Below are 15462 nucleotides of genomic sequence, written 5' to 3'. Positions count from 1 at the left end.
TTTCGGAAAACACATCTTCGAAGTCTTTCAGGTACTCCGGAATACCCTCCAGACCGACAGACAACACAGATACAGACTTTACCGGGTTAACAAAAGGTCCCAGGTTACAACATGGACCATTACCCTTACATCTCCATTGAGTGATCTCCCCCTCCACCCAATCGATGACAGGATTGTGACATTGCAGCCAGAGCATTCCCAGTACCAGTCCTGCAGGCAGATTATTCATCACAAAACAACTTAATTTTTCCATGTGAGTGGAACCTATTTTCAGAGAAAAGACATCAGTCCTGAAACAAATTCCATCCCTGGTAAGAGGGGACGAATCAACAGCCACAATTTTAACAGGCTCTTTCAGCCTGTCTGTCCCTATCTTAATATGGGTCACAACTTGGGCATCAATCAAATTAATGGAGGAACCACAGTTAACAAAAGCGGTGGTCATCACAGGACCGCCAGCAAGTCCCAATTCCACCTGGAGCACAATTTTTGCAAGGGAGAAAAAAATGTACCCGGGAGTCTAGATAACCTCCTCGATTGTTGCGCAGACTCAGTCGTTTCTCAGACGGTTTCACAGAAGAAGGGCAGGAGGGGCAGTTCCTTTTCCAATGCCCAGAGGTTCCACAGTGAAATCACAGTTGGTTGTCTCTGCGGTGCCTTCTCTCTTTCTCAATGACCGAGACTGACCCAATCTCCATGGGCTTAGATACAGGTGCAGTGTCACACAATTTGGAGTACAAGGAAGTCTCTTGCTGCATCACTCCTCTAGCACGGAGTCTGGGTTGCACTCAAACCGCCTGTGTCATGGCGTCCTCCAGGGTATTAGGAGGAAGATGAAGTGCCAGAGCATCCTTCAGATGGTCAGACAGACCCGTGCGGAACAACCCCCTCAGGGCTGCGTCTTTACAAGAAACTTTGGCTGCCCAATGCTTAAACTCTGAGCAGAACCATTCAGCGGAGTGCCTCCCCTGTGTCACACTCATCACCATATCCTCCGCCAGAAGCACTCTATCATGCTCATCATAAATGTGCCCCAGAGCCTAAAAGAACAGGTTCACAGACATGCGTTCAGGAGCAGAGGAAGAGAGAGAGAAAGCCCATGCCTGCGGAGACCTCCAGGACATTACTACCCCCACCCTCTGCCTTTCATATCCAGAAGCCCGGAGACATAACTCAAAAAACAACTTGCATCCCTCCTTAAATACCCTGAACAATTTTTTATCCCCAGAAAAAGTATCGGGTAACTTTACCGGGGGTTCGGGGTCTGCTAGGGATACATCAGTGGGGCCCCCCTCTTGAAACTGCAATGGAACAGACATCTGTAAAGCACCTGCCATATCTCTCTGCACCTGTTTGTGCGAGCAGACTGGGGCTTACTGCTCCACAGACAGCTTCTGAAACAGCTGGGAGAGCTCATTAATCTGCCCTGTGAGGGCCTGTACCAGATCCAAGGAGAAAGACTGTATGGTCAGCTATAATGTCATGGCTATCAGGTATTAAAGCTGCAGGGAGTGCTGAACACAGCAGCAGAGGAGCTGAGCTAAACGCTGAGTTACTAACCTGGAAACCAACAGGACCTTAGACATGTGGGAGAAGAAGGTCAGGGGGTGGAGCCAGATGCCGGGGAACAGAGAAGGGACAAGCACTAGAGAATTATCAAACAAGCAGAAATTGGAGCCAGGAGATCACAAGGTACCAAAAGGGAGAGACAGGGGATAGTCAGAATCAAAGCCAGAATTCAGTAATCCAGGAAAACGAACAAACCAATGCACGGAAAGCAAGATAAACATGATGCAAGCCGGGCACACACTCCATGGGTCAAGCACACAGACTGAAGGAGAATGCATAGCTGACCCTGAAACCCAGCTAGGAGAAAGTATAAATACCCCTCCCATCTTGAAAGAGAGGCCAACAATATTAACCCTGAGAGAACAGGACGTTAACCATGTCCTAACCATGACAAGAACTGTATAAAGAATAAAAATAATTGGGAGGGGAGGCAATGTTTTGGGAAAGGTAAAGTATGGCTCCAAATCTACTAGGGTCGCTTGTGTTCATTAACCCCTTCATGACCCAGCCTATTTTGACCTTAAAGACCTTGCCGTTTTTTGCAATTCTGACCAGTGTCCCTTTATGAGGTAATAACTCAGGAACGCTTCAACGGATCCTAGCGGTTCTGAGATTGTTTTTTCATGACATATTGGGCTTCATGTTAGTGGTAAATTTAGGTCAATAAATTATGCGTTTACTTGTGATAAAAACGGAAATTTGGCGAAAATTTTGAAAATTTCGCAATTTTCACATTTTGAATTTTTATTCTGTTAAACCAGAGAGATATGTGACACAAAATAGTTAATAAATAACATTTCCCACATGTTTACTTTACATCAGCACAATTTTGGAAACAAAATTTTTTTTTGTTAGGAAGTTATAAGGGTTAAAATTTGACCAGCGATTTGTCATTTTTACAACGAAATTTACAAAACCATTTTTTTTAGGGACCACCTCACATTTGAAGTCAGTTTGAGGGGTCTATGTGGCTGAAAATACCCAAAAGTGACACCATTCTAAAAACTGCACCCCTCAAGGTACTCAAAACCACATTCAAGAAGTTTATTAACCCTTCAGGTGCTTCACAGCAGCAGAAGCAACATGGAAGGAAAAAATGAACATTTAACTTTTTAGTCACAAAAATTATCTTTTAGCAACAATTTTTTTATTTTCCCAACGGTAAAAGGAGAAACTGAACCACGAACGTTGTTGTCCAATTTGTCCTGAGTACGCTGATACCTCATATGTGGGGGTAAACCACTGTTTGGGCGCACGGCAGGGCTTGGAAGGGAAGGAGCGCCATTTGACTTTTTGAATCAAAAATTGGCTCCACTCTTTAGCGGACACCATGTCACGTTTGGAGAGCACCGGGGTGCCTAAAAATTGGAGCTCCCCCACAAGTGACCCCATTTTGGAAACTAGACGCCCCAAGGAACTTATCTAGATGCATAGTGAGCACTTTGAACCCCCAGGTGCTTCACAAATTGATCCGTAAAAATGAAAAAGTACTTTTTTTTCACAAAAAAATTCTTTTAGCCTCAATTTTTTCATTTTCACATGGGCAACAGGATAAAATGGATCCTAAAATGTGTTGGGCAATTTCTCCTGAGTACACCGATACCTCACATGTGGGGGTAAACCACTGTTTGGCCACATGGTAAGGCTCGGAAGGGAAGGAGCGCCATTTGACTTTTTGAATGAAAAATTATTTCCATCGTTAGCGGACACCATGTCGCGTTTGGATAGCTCCTGTGTGCCTAAACATTGGCGCTCCCCCACAAGTGACCCCATTTTGGAAACTAGACCCCCCAAGGAACTTATTTAGATGCCTAGTGAGCACTTTAAACCCTCAGGTGCTTCACAAATTGATCTGTAAAAATGAAAAAGTACTTTTTTTTCACAAAAAAATTTTTTTCGCCTCAATTTTTTCATTTTCACATGGGCAGTAGGATAAAATGGATCATAACATTTGTTGGGCAATTTCTCCCGAGTACGCCGATACCTCATATGTGGGGGTAAACCACTGTTTGGGCACTCGGCAGGGCTCGGAAGGGAAGGCGCGCCATTTGACTTTTTGAATGGAAAATTAGCTCCAATTGTTAGCGGACACCATGTCGCGTTTGGAGAGCCCCTGTGTGCCTAAACATTGGAGCTCCCCCACAAGTGACCCCATTTTGGAAACTAGACCCCCCAAGGAACTTATCTAGATGCATATTGAGCACTTTAAACCCCCAGGTGCTTCACAGAAGTTTATAACGCAGAGCCATGAAAATAAAAAATAATTTTTCTTTCCTGATTTTTTAGCCTGGAATTTCCTATTTTGCCAAGGATAATAGGAGAAATTGGACCCCAAATATTGTTGTCCAGTTTGTCCTGAGTACGCTGATACCCCATATGTGGGGGTAAACCACTGTTTGGGCGCACGGCAGGGCTCGGAAGGGATGGCACGCCATTTGGCTTTTTAAATGGAAAATTAGCTCCAATCATTAGCGGACACCATGTCACGTTTGGAGAGCCCCTGTGTGCCTAAACATTGGAGATCCCCCAGAAATGACCCCATTTTGGAAACTAGACCCCCAAAGGAACTAATCTAGATGTGTGGTGAGGACTTTGAACCCCCAAGTGCTTCACAAAAGTTTATAACGCAGAGCCATGAAAATAAAAAAAAAAATTATTTTCTCAAAAATTATCTTTTAGCCTTCAATTTTTTATTTTCCCAAGGGTAACAGGAGAAATTTGACCCCAAAAGTTGTTGTCCACTTTCTCCTGAGTACGCTGATACCCCACATGTGGGGGTAAATCACTGTTTGGGCACATGCCGGGGCTCGGAAGTGAAGTAGTGACGTTTTGAAATGCAGACTTTGATGGAATGCTCTGTGGGCGTCACGTTGCGTTTGCAGAGCCCCTGATGTGGCTTAACAGTAGAAACCCCCCACAAGTGACCCCATTTTGGAAACTAGACCCCGAAAGGAACTTATCTAGATGTGTGGTGAGCACTTTGAACCCCCAAGTGCTTCATAGAAGTTTATAATGCAGAGCCTTGAAAATAATAAATACGTTTTCTTTCCTCAAAAATAATTATTTAGCCCAGAATTTTTTATTTTCCCAAGGGTTACAGGAGAAATTGGACCACAAGTGTTGTTTTCCAGTTTCTCCTGAGTACGCTGATACGCCATGTGTGGGGGTAAACCACTGTTTGGGCACACGTCGGGGCTCAGAAAGGAAGTAGTGACTTTTGAAATGCAGACTCTGATGGAATGGTCTGCGGGCATCATGTTGCGTTTGCAGAGCCCCTGGTGTGCCTAAACAGTAGAAACCCCCCACATGTGACCCCATTTTAGAAACTAGACCCCCCAAGGAACTTATCTAGATATGTGGTGAACACTTTGAACCCCCAAGTGCTTCACAGACGTTTACAACGCAGAGCCGTGAAAATAAAAAATCATTTTTCTTTCCTCAAAAATGATGTTTTAGCAAGGATTTTTTTAGATTCACAAGGGTAACAGGAGAAATTGGACCCCAGTAATTGTTGCGCAGTTTATCCTGAGTACACTGATACCCCATATGTGGGGGTAAACCACTGTTTGGGCACACTTCAGGGCTCGGAAGTGAGGGAGCACCATTTGACTTTTTGAATACAAGATTGGCTGGAATCAATGGTGGCGCCATGTTGCGTTTGGAGACCCCTGATGTGCCTAAACAGTGGTAACCCCTCAATTCTACCTCCAACACTAACCCCCCCACACCCCTAACCCTAATCCCAACTGTAGCCATAACCCTAATCACAACCCTAACCACAACCCTAATTCCAACCCTAACCCTAAGGCTATGTGCCCACGTTGCGGATTCGTGCGAGATATTTCCGCACCATTTTTGAAAAATCCGCGGGTAAAAGGCACTGCGATTTACCTGCGGATTTTCTGCGGATTTCCAGTGTTTTTTGTGCGAATTTCACCTGCGGATTCCTATTGAGGAACAGGTGTAAAACGCTGCGGAATCCGCACAAAGAATTGACATGCTGCGGAAAATACAACGCAGCGTTTCCGCGCGGTATTTTCTGCACCATGGGCACAGCGGATTTGGTTTTTCATATGTTTACATGGTACTGTAAACCTGATGGAATACTGCTGTGAATCCGCAGCGGCCAATCCGCAGCCAAATCTGCACCGTGTGCACATAGCCTAATTCTAAAGGTATGTGCACACGCTGCAGAAAACGCTGCAGATCCGCAGCAGTTTCCCATGAGTTTACAGTTCAATGTAAACCTATGGGAAACAAAAATCGCTGTACACATGCTGCGGAAAAACTGCACGGAAACGCAGCGGTTTACATTCCGCAGCATGTCACTTCTTTGTGCGGATTCCGCAGTGGTTTTACAACTGCTCAAATAGAAAATCGCAATTGTAAAACCGCAGTGAAATGCGCAGAAAAACCGCGGTAAATCCGCCATAAATCCGCAGCGGTTTAGCACTGCGGATTTATCAAATCCGCAGCGGAAAAATCCGCAGAGGACCAGAATACGTGTGCACATGCCCTAACCCTAACCCTAGCCCTAACCCTAGCCCTAACCCTACCCCTAACCCTACCCCTAACCCTAGCCCTACCCCTAACCCTACCCCTAACCCTAACCCTAGCCCTAACCCTAACCCTACCCCTAACCCTATTCTAACATTAGTGGAAAAAAAAAATTTCTTTATTTTTTTATTGTCCCTACCTATGGGGGTGACAAAGGGGGGGGGGGGTCATTTATTATTTTTTTTATTTTGATCACTGAGATATAATCTATCTCAGTGATCAAAATGCACTTTGGAACGTATCTGCCGGCAGGCAGATTCGGCGGGCGCACTGCGCATGCGCCCGCCATTTTGGAAGATGGCGGCGCCCAGGGAGAAGACGGACGGGACCCCGGCAGGATCGGTAAGTATGATGGGGTGGGGGGGGACCACGGGGGGGGATCGGAGCACGGGGGGGGGAATCGGAGCGTGGCAGTCGTGGAACGGAGCACGGGGGCGTGGAACGGAGCACGGGGGGCTGGAACGGAGCACGGGGGGGTGGAACGGAGCACGGGGGGTGGATCGGAATGCAGGGGGGGTGATTGGAGCACGGGGGGGTGATTGGAGCACGGGGGGAGCAGAGCACAGGACGGAGGGGAGCCGGAGCAGTGTACCGGCCAGATCGGGGGGCTGGGGGGGCGATCGGTGGGGTGGGGTGGGGGCACATTAGTATTTCCAGCCATGGCCGATGATATTGCAGCATCGGCCATGGCTGGATTGTAATATTTCACCCGTTATAATAGGTGAAATATTACAAATCGCTCTGATTGGCAGTTTCACTTTCAACAGCCAATCAGAGCGATCGTAGCCACGAGGGGGTGAAGCCACCCCCCCTGGGCTAAACTACCACTCCCCCTGTCCCTGCAGATCGGGTGAAATGGGAGTTAACCCTTTCACCGGATCTGCAGGGACGCGATCTTTCCATGACGCCACATAGGCGTCATGGGTCGGATTGGCACCGACTTTCATGACGCCTACGTGGCGTCATGGGTCGGGAAAGGGTTAAATTGCATGATGAATTGAGAAATTCATTGAGAAATTTATAGTGCTATTACTTCTCAGATTAAATTAAATGTTGCAAAACTAACATGTATAATGACCATAACATACCACAAAAGCCACCCAAAGGCTTCTTAAGGTAAAGAAAAGTAATTCTCAAAGACTGCGTAAGTACAAAGACCAATACTTGACTTTTGCATATGGGATGGATCCCCATTGCATCTTAAAACAACCATAACTACAGTAAATCTAGGCACTAGAATAAATACACAAAACACATTATTTTGGTTGTCAAAATGGCCACAGCTTTATTTAAATCCCAGGATTAAAACAACCACAGTAGGAGTCAGGTGAAGTGCTAGTACATTGGGATTCACAAGTACTGTGATACACCCAGCTGTCTGACATACAGCACCAGGACAGACAGCCAAAGAAGGTGTGGCAAACACTGGCTTGCCATTCAAGCATAGCCAGTAAACTTTCAGGGCACTAATGACCCTATTATTCTCACTCCCGTGCTTAACCACTGTGCCCACCCCTGACTGACGTTACCATTACAACGTCCCTGAGGCTGGCCACCAAAGTCGAATCTGTTCACCACCATGAGGTTTTTACCTCCTCTATTAGTTAAAATGAGTCCACCTTAACTTGTTCGCAACTTCCATCTAACTCCTAAACCAAGAGGCTATTTGACACCTTAAATGGACTTAACTGCCATCAACCATGCCTAATAAAGCCATCAATCATTTCTACATGCTATGGAAATACTGTGCCTACAAGTAATACAATTCCAGAGCTCCAACAGAATAATTGTATCAATGCAACTCTACCAAATTATGATCGATAATACTGTAACTAAAGCAAAATAACAGTCGGTAAACATCCTGCAATTGTTCTAGAAAATACCACTATATACAGTAGCTGTGCTGTGCAGTAATCATTTCTTAAACCCACTTACTACTACTACCGGAAAAGTGATGAATATACAGTATACTGTATATAAAGAGAAAGATACTATAATGTTGTGAATTCTGTGGTCAAGCTCCCTCCTGTGGTCATGAGTAGTGTTGAGCATTCCGATACCGCAAGTATCGGGTATCGGCCGATATTTGCGGTATCGGAATTCCGATACTGAATTCCGATACTTCCCGCGTATCGGATACCGGAATCGGAAGTTCCCAGAATTCAAATTGAACGCAGCAGCCAATGAGGAATGAATGAAAGTGTGGGCACATCCTGTTTAGCATGGTGGGCATGTAAGTACTGGCAAGGCTTGGATTGGCTGCTGAAATGATGTCACTCTGCACTATAAAAAAGCGCTGCCGCCATTTTGCGCTCACTCTGCTGTGATTTCAGTTAGGGACAGGACGCTGTGTTCTAACTGAGGGCCAGTTGAGCTTGCTAATTGCTTTATTTTCCTTTCCAAAGGCTAATTTAGCAAAACGCTGTGTGTTCTTCACTGTTCACCTTGCTCTTGCCTTGCAGCGCTGTTTTAACAGCGTTCTGCAAGGTCTCTGTGTGTGTGTGTGTGCAGCTCACTCTGTAGTCTGTGTGCAGCCATATACCCGGTTGTATTCAGCTCAGGGGGGGTTCACACTGCCTCACACAGTTGTTCTTTTTTGCTCTTAGTGCAGCCTGCTGCACATTTTTTCTCAAATTTCCTATTAGTGTTTTTCCACCAGTCTCCAGCTCTATTGTGGAAAAACACTACATAGGATAACCTAGAGGGGGGTTTTTGGGCCTTGCAGCGCCGTTTACGGCTGTCTGCACGGTCTCCGTGTGAGCCCAGCTCGCCCTGTAGTCTGTGTGCAGCCATAGCCGGTTGGATTCAGCTCAGGGTTCGTTACTGGCTCATACCTTGAGAAAAATTTTCCTTTTTTTCAAATAGTGCAGCCTGTTTAAAATTTGAAAAAAAAAATTCCTATTAGTGTCTTTCCACTCGTATCCAGCTAAATAGTGGAAAAACACTATATAGGATAACCTAGAGGAGGGTTTTTTGGCCTTGCAGCGCCGTTTACGGCTGTCTGCACGGTCTCCGTGTGAGCCCAGCTCGCCCTGTAGTCTGTGTGCAGCCATAGCCGGTTGGATTCAGCTCAGGGTTCGTTACTGGCTCATACCTTGAGAAAAATTTTCCTTTTTTTCAAATAGTGCAGCCTGTTTAAAATTTGAAAAAAAAAAAATTCCTATTAGTGTCTTTCCACCAATCTCCAGCTCAATTGTGGAAAAACACTACATAGGATAACCTAGAGGGTTTTTTTGGGGCCTTGCAGCGCCGTTTACGGCTGTCTGCACGGTCTCTGTGTGAGCGCAGCTCGCCCTGTAGTCTGTGTGCAGCCATAGCCGGTTGGATTCAGCTCAGGGTGCGTTACTGCCTCATACCTTGAAAAACAATTTCCTTTTTTTCAAATAGTGCAGCCAGTTTAAAATTTGAAAAAAAAAAATTCCTATTAGTGTCTTTCCACTTGTATCCAGCTAAATAGTGGAAAAACACTATATAGGATAACCTAGAGGAGGGTTTTTTGGCCTTGCAGCGCCGTTTACGGCTGTCTGCACGGTCTCCGTGTGATTTAAACTAGCTCTGTAGCCCGATCTGCACCAAAAAAAAGGTTAAGTTCACCAAACACAACTTAACACTTGTGTAGGCCACATTTGAAAAATAATAAAGTTTAGTCCACAATTTACAACATTAGTGTTTCTTACACCTGTTAGGAGGAGCATTACAGGAATAAGCACACTAAGGCCTTAGTACTTTTCTGCTTATCTTTATCTGTCAACCAAGATGAAGAGGGCAGGGAGTAAGGCACGTGGGCGTGGGCGCGGAGCAGGGAGAGGAGCAGGGAGAGGACGTGGTGATTCTGTGCCTGCTGCGGGCGCCGGTGACTCGTCGTCACTCAGTTTCAGCAGGGAACAGTCCTTCATGCGCAGCTTTGTCGGAGAGCGCCGTGCACCGCTGCTGCGTGAAGACCAAATTGAAGCCGTTGTCGGGTGGATGGCAGCTAACGCCTCGGCATCGACTTCAGTTAGTGCCACATCCTCTCAGGCACAGAGCACTGGAGAGCAGCCATCTGTCTCTTCACCACCTGCCAAATTGGCCAGGCAGTCAGAGAGCCCAGGACAGGAGCCGTCTCTACTTCTGTTCTCTGAATCTCTTGGCTTGGAAACAGGGGGCCAGCCAAGCAGCATTGGAGAAATGGAAGAAGAGGCAGTGTGCAGTGATGCCCAACACCTTTTTCTCTCTGACTCTGAAGAGGCAGGTGGGCCAGTGCCTCCGGTGACCACAGCGCAGTACGCATCTGATGATGAAACTCAGGTGCCGCTTTCTCGTGCGTACTGTGCTGCTGAGACTACCCAGGAGGAGCAGTTGGTGGCAGAGGGTAGTGGAGATGATGAGGTCCTTGACCCATCGTGGCGTGAGGAACAGGAAGGTGGTGGGAGCAGCTCAGAGGAAGAGCTTCCTCTTACGGGCCAAAGAGGGAGAGGGAGGGGGAAGACTGCGGAGCCTGTAGTCTCCACTTTGGCACCCGTTAGGAGCCTGTCTCTTTCCAAAGCCAAAAAGGGCGCTCCCAAGACTTGCAGTGCCTGGTCCTTTTTTGACACAGTTGCAGATGACATTTGTTTTGTCAAATGCAAGCTGTGTCATCATAAAGTAAAAAGAGGGAAAAATGTCAGCAACCTCAATACCACAAATATGTGGAAACATGTGCGGACCAGGCACGCGGTGGAGTTACAGAAACACACTGAAGATGTAGGCCAACCAACAGCGGCAGCTACCACCTCTTCAGCTCGTGTTGCCTCTTCCTCCAGCTCACGCACAGCTGGTTTGGCTTCCTCCCAGAGACCTTGTGTAATTCCACCCACAGCACCACCTTCCCAGTCATCCTCACACTCCCAGTCTACTCTACAGCCATCGGTAGTACAGGCATGGGAGAAAAGGCGGGCATTCTCGGCCAACCACCCCCGAGCACAGGCTCTGAATGCAGGCATTGCCAAACTGTTGTCCCTGGAAATGCTCTCGTTCAGGCTGGTGGAGACTGACAGCTTCCGTGACTTGATGGCATTGGCAGTCCCACAGTACAAGGTGCCCAGCCGCTTTTACTTCAGCAGGCAGGCTGTCCCTGCCCTGCACAGGCATGTTGAGGCAAACATAAAACATGCGCTACTGAACGCCGTCAGTAGCAAGGTCCACCTCACCACCGATGCGTGGACCAGTCAGCATGGACAGGGGCGATATGTTTCCCTCACTGCCCATTGGGTTAATGTTGTTGAGCCAGGTACAGATCGTGCGAGTGGCGCAGGACGTGTCCTGCCCACTCCAAGGATTGCAGGAATCCAGTCTGTACGCATCGACTCCTCCTCTTACACCAGTTCCTCTGATTCCTCTCTGCAGGATCCGTCACAGTCCACCCCCACATGGACCCGTGAACGTTTACCTATGACCGACATGAGCACAGCCGTGGCCAAACGTCAGCAGGCCGTCTTGAAACTAGTTTCATTGGGGCATCGAAGCCACACAGCGCAGGAGCTCTGGAATGCCATAAAGCAGGAGAGCGATGTGTGGTTACTGCCAGCGAATCTCCAGCCAGGCATGGTAGTGTGTGACAATGGCCGAAATCTGGTGGCAGCTTTGGCCCTTGGCAACCTCACTCACATCCCATGTCTGGCACATGTGCTCAATTTGGTTGTGCAGAGTTTTCTGAGGGACTATCCGGATCTTGATGCCCTGCTGCACAAGGTCCGCCTAGAGTGTGCTCACTTGCGGCGTTCCAGCTTGGCCAGATCCCGCATTGCTGCTCTGCAGCGCCGATTCCGCCTTCCGGAACACCGCATCATATGTGACCTACCTACCCGGTGGAATTCCACGTTACATATGTTGGAGCGGTTGTGTGAGCAGCAGCAAGCAGTTATGGAGTACCAGCTGCATCAGGCGCAAAGAAGTCGCAGTCAGCGCCGATCAGACTTCACAACCACAGAGTGGGCCACTATGAAGGACGTCTGCCAGGTTTTGCGTCCTTTTGATTATTCCACGCGGATGGCAAGTGCAGATGATGCACTAGTCAGCATGACTGTCCCCCTTATCTGCCTGCTTCAGCAAACTTTGCAAGGGTTAAGGGATGATGTGGTGGAAGAGGTGGAGGATGAGGAGTCACCTTTTCCATCAGCTTCTGGAGAGTCAGCGCCACGTGGTTCCTCACAAAGGCGTACGCAGGGGCCAATTTGTGAGGAGGATGAGGAGGAGTCAATGGAGGAGGAAGAGCTCCGTCCAGAGGAGGGAGCGACACAATTGTCCAGTGGTCAGTGTGTACAGCGAGGGTGGGGTGATGACGAGCGGGCAGAGATCATGTCTCAAGCAGGGGACAGCGTTTCTGGGCCGGTTGGCACTCTGCAGCACATGGTGGATTTCATGCTGCAGTGCCTGAGAAACGACCGCCGCATCGACCACATTCTCAACATGCCTGATTATTGGGTGTTCACCCTCCTCGATCCTCGCTACCGGGACAACGTCCAAAACCTCATCCCTGCGTTGACCCGGGAGCGTAAATTGCGGGAGTACCACGACACACTGGTGAATTCCATCATCTTCTCCTGTCCAACTGAGAGGAGTGCTGCTAGTGCTTTACAAAGCAGCTCAGTGCGTCGAGGCAGTGGGGGAGGCTCTGCCCAAAGAGGGAGCAGAAGCAGTGCCTCTGCCCAAGGCAAGCCCAGTATGGCACAACTCTGGCACACTTTTGTGTGCCCGCCCCAAATGTCTACACCATCACCGGCGGCTCCAGTCAGCAGGAGGCAACGGTTCCGTCAGATGGTGACAGACTACATGGCTTGCCCTCTTACTGTACTCCCAGACGGCTCTTCCCCGTTCAAGTTTTGGGTCTCTAAGCTGGATACATGGCCAGAGCTAAGCCAGTATGCATTGGAGGTGCTGGCTTGCCCTGCGGCTAGTGTCTTATCGGAACGTGTCTTTAGTGCCGCAGGTGGTGTACTAACAGACCGTCGCATGCGACTATCCTCCGATAACGTTGACCGGCTTACTTTCCTGAAAATGAACCAGGCCTGGATCTCGCAGGAATTTGCCACTCCTCTGCCTGATTAAGTAATTGGGTGTCATCCAGGTCTCCTGCTGTGTTCATCTTTCTACCACCTGAACTGCTATTCCTGGGCTCCAACACCGCCAGTTGCGGCTCAGAAGTGCAGGCTGCACAGTAAAAACATACGACCCAGTGTTATTGGGTTTCAGTAACGTCAGCTGATCCCCAGCTGTGTAGCCGGCAATGTGTCCTGCGACCGCCACGCTGGCACAACAACCTAAATGTAAGGGAACCTGTCCCCCCCCCCCCCCCCCCCCGTCGTTTGTTACTGAAAGAGCCATCTTGTGCAGCAGTAATGCTGCACAAGGAAAAGGTAGCTCTTTTTTTTTAGCTCTTTGCACACGCAGAACTTAACACTTATAAAATGTGTTCACTGATACCGTTATACCGTCCCGGAGCTGGGACTTTCCTTCGTAATGTGACGCAGCACAGCTGTCATTCCTACCCCCTTGGTGCCATGCGCTGCCTCCTCAGCGTTGTTTTAAGCTGTCACGGAGCCTGCGCTGTTCTGTTATCCCTTGGGCATGCCCTATTTGCGCTGCCTGTCTTCTGACATAATTTGGTGTCAGGCTGGCTGCGCCTGTGCGGCCGCGGTGCCCGAGATCCCGCCTCGCAGTGTCTTCTGATTGAGTCACACTGCGGGCCTGGGATCCATGGGCATGCGCAGTGCATATCTTCCCCTCGGGCTCTCGCTCATTTCCCTCCGCCTTCTTTAGACTGTGCGCCGTCAGCTGATCCCTAGCATGCCACGGCCGTGACACCGCACAGTCTGAAGAAGAGGGAAGGAGGGGAGTGAGAGTCGAGGTTATGCACTGTGCATGCCCATGGTTCCAAGGCCCGCAGTGGGATTACGTTAGATGAGACTGCGAGGTGGGATCTGGAGCAGCGTGGACGCACAGGCACTGACAGCCTGACACCAAATTATGTCAGAAGACAGGCAGCGCTAATTGGGCATGGCCAAGGGCTAACAGAACAGCGCAGGCTCCGTGACAGCTTAAAACAACGCTGAGGAGGCAGCGCACGGCATCAAGGGGATAGGAATGACAGCTGTGCTGTGTCCCATTACGAAGGAAATTCGCACCTCCGGAACGGTTTAACGGTATAATGGGACACATTTTTAGTGTTTACTTCGGTGTTTGCAAGGAGCATAATTAAAAGAGCAACCTTTTCCTTTTGCATCCTTAGTGCTGCACAACATGGCTCTTTCAGCTACAAACGTCTTGGGGGGGGGGGGTTAAAGGTTTCCTTTCAACTTGCTCCAATCAGGCTTCGGCCTACACTCTGTTCCTCTGCTCCTCCTGCTGTCCCTGGGCTCTAACACCGCCAGTTGGTGCCTGGAAGTGCTGTGTGCACAGTCAACAGTCGCTCCTCTGTTATTGGGGTTCAGTAACGTCAGCTGATCCCCAGCTGTGTGTGCGGCAATACCTCCAATCTGCTCCTCCTGCTGTCCCTGGGCTCTAACACCGCCAGTTGGTGCCTGGAAGTGCTGTGTGCACAGTCAACAGTCGCTCCTCTGTTATTGGGGTTCAGTAACGTCAGCTGATCCCCAGCTGTGTGTGCGGCAATACCTCCAATCTGCTCCTCCTGCTGTCCCTGGGCTCTAACACCGCCAGTTGGTGCCTGGAAGTGCTGTGTGCACAGTCAACAGTCGCTCCTCTGTTATTGGGGTTCAGTAACGTCAGCTGATCCCCAGCTGTGTATCCGGCAACGTGTCATGCGACCGCCACGCTGGCACAACTAAAATGTAAGGGGACCTGTCCCCCCCCCCCCTAGGCGTTTGTTACTGAAAGAGCCACCATGTGCAGCACTAATACTGCACAAGGGAAAGGTCGCTCTTGAAATTATGCTCCTTGCAAACGCTGAACTACACACTCATGTAATGTGTCCCCTCACACCGTCCAACCGTCCCGGAGGTGGGACTTTCCTTTGTAATGTGACGCAGCACAGCCGTCATTGCTACCCCCTTGGCACCGTGCGCTGCCTCCTTAGCGTTGTTTGATTCCGTCATGGACCCTGCGCTGTTATGTTATCCCTTGGCCATGCACAGTTTGCGCTGCCCGTCCTCTGACATCATTTGTTGTCGTCCTGGCTGCGCCTGTGCGTCCACGCTGCCCGAAATCACACCTCGCAGTGTCGTCTAATGTTATCCCACAGTGGGCCTGGTATCCATGGCCATGCGCAGTGCATATACTAGCCTCTCACTCCCCTTCTTCACGCTTCTTCAGACTAGGCGGCGTCAGCTGATCCCTAATAGCATGCCACGGCCGTGACGCCGC

Source organism: Ranitomeya imitator, chromosome 4 (genome assembly GCF_032444005.1).
Source record: "Ranitomeya imitator isolate aRanImi1 chromosome 4, aRanImi1.pri, whole genome shotgun sequence".
Taxonomy (NCBI): domain Eukaryota; kingdom Metazoa; phylum Chordata; class Amphibia; order Anura; family Dendrobatidae; genus Ranitomeya; species Ranitomeya imitator.
This window is presented reverse-complemented; position numbering follows the sequence as displayed.